Raw genomic sequence first — 2,064 nt, forward strand, 5'->3', positions numbered from 1 at the left:
TTTTTTAAAGTGCGTGGGGTTCCCCCTAAAGGCCACACCAGACCCTTTAGGCCTAGTAAGACTTTTAAGGAGAACCCCACCTCCCAAAATTGGGGGATGGGGAAGTGCATGAGGTTCCCCTAAAAGCCATATCAGGCCCTTTAGGCCTGGTAGAACCTTTAAGAAGAACCAAACCCCCTCAGAATGGGGAGGGGAAGCATGGGGGTCCTCCCTATATTCCTACCAGACCCTTGATATGACCATAGGCCTGGCAGGCCAAAAAAAGGAGGGACGAACGAGTGCCCCCCCCCCCCCCCCGGGTCTTACCAGGCCTTGTGCACACAGCATAGGGACGGTGTTCCCATTCCGATGAGGACAAGGGCCTCTTCCCCACAACCCTGGCTGGGTGGTTGCGGGCAGGAGGTTCATTAGCATCAGGGTACCCCTTTAAATAATGGGGTGCCTTAATGTTGCCTCCCCTTGTGAATGAGTAAGGGGCACTTGTACCCCTACCCTTGTACCCCTACCCTTTCACTAAAGGGTAAAAGAGTGAAAAGATAGAGACCAGAGTTTTGAAAAAATCCTTTATTGAAGAAAAATACAAGTTTTTGACACGTTCTTTATGGGGAAAAAAAACGGTTCCAGCGTTGTAATCCATCTTCAATCACGGCGTCCAGCGTTATCACGCCGCCGCCGACTTGCGGAAATGAAAAAAACCTGCCAAGAACTCGCCGCTATCTGACATTTAGGAGTCAAGAGGTAAACAATTGGGTGGGAGCTAGCGATGACATCATTGCTAGCTCCGGCCAATGGTGTACGTCTGACTGGAAACGGTGAGAACTGTCATCCACTATTGGGCGAAGCTATTGATGATATCACCGCTAGCTGAGACTTTGGCCGATCATGGCTCTTATTGTTAACTCAGCTGTGATTGGTCAAAGTATTGCACCTGACCTGTTGTCAGATGCAATGCTTTGGCCAATTACAATGTGCCGCCAGAGCGTATTACATTGTGGGGCGCGCGGGCAAACGGCCCAGATGTTCATGTGTTTAGTGAGCACATGAACAACCAATGTTCGACATATAGACCATCCCTAATATACAGCTAAGAGGCTGGAGGTACCACCAAAAGTGCCCCGTTTGTTTGTTTTAGGAGGAATTGGGGGCACGGACTTTGGCTATTGGGAGTAGAAAAGGTCCTGATGTGCGTGGGAATAAACAATGCACCAGGATGTTGTCAGAGAAAGAAATAGCACCTCATCACTGGTGACAGTGGGAGGAATTGTGACCCAACATGAGTGTCATTGGGAGGAATTGTGACCCACCATGAGTGTCATTGGGAGGAATTGTGACCCATCATGAGTGTCATTGGGAGGAATTGTGACCCACCATGAGTGTCATTGGGAGGAATTGTGACCCACCATGAGTGTCATTGGGAGGAATTGTGACCCATCATGAGTGTCATTGGGAGGAATTGTGACCAATCATCATCGCTTCTCGGCCTTTTGGCTAAGATCAAGTGTAGTATCGACCTTGCCTTTAGGGGTGTCCCTGCTTCCAGCTAGGACGTTGAGAACCACTTGTATCTATCCCAGCCATTTGGTCTGTGTGGGGTACCCTCTACTCGGCCTGGTAGGATCGTCGATTAAATTCGGCTTCACCTGCTTGCTGCTATTGGGTTTGAGGCTTAGCCCCCACACAGAACGAGTTTGTGATCTTCCCCCCCCTTGTTCACTCTGCGTTACTACCTCCGGGCAGTAGACGCTCAATAGCCTTTTCAAAGGCTAAGCAAGAGTGAAGCCGCCGAGGAAGAAGGAGAAGGAATCCGCTGAAGACCTCTTGGAAGCCCTCCTGAGAACTCCTCTGCGACAAGATGGGGAAGAATAAGCAAACCGCCAAGAAGCCGCTGACCGCCGCCGCCGCCCCAGCCAAGACTTCGGGAGAAGCCCCCTCCGCCTCCACCTCCACCTCAGAACGCTCCGGCCCTGCAGACGGTCTCCCCCCCCTGGAGCCCTGGATGAAGCAGACAGTCGTGCTGCGACTGAAAGAAGTGGAAGGCAGAGTCCCGGACATGACCCCGGAAGT

General features: G+C 51.5%; 1 pseudogene; it reads left to right on the plus strand.

Moving 5' to 3' along the window:
• Positions 1-1,468: 1,468 nt before the first annotated feature.
• Positions 1,469-1,561, plus strand: LOC149463142 (U2 spliceosomal RNA; annotated as a pseudogene).
• Positions 1,562-2,064: the final 503 nt, after the last annotated feature.

This window comes from Staurois parvus, unplaced genomic scaffold (genome assembly GCF_062004578.1).
Source record: "Staurois parvus isolate SC_StPar_1 unplaced genomic scaffold, SC_StPar_1.0 ptg000159l, whole genome shotgun sequence".
Classification (NCBI taxonomy): domain Eukaryota; kingdom Metazoa; phylum Chordata; class Amphibia; order Anura; family Ranidae; genus Staurois; species Staurois parvus.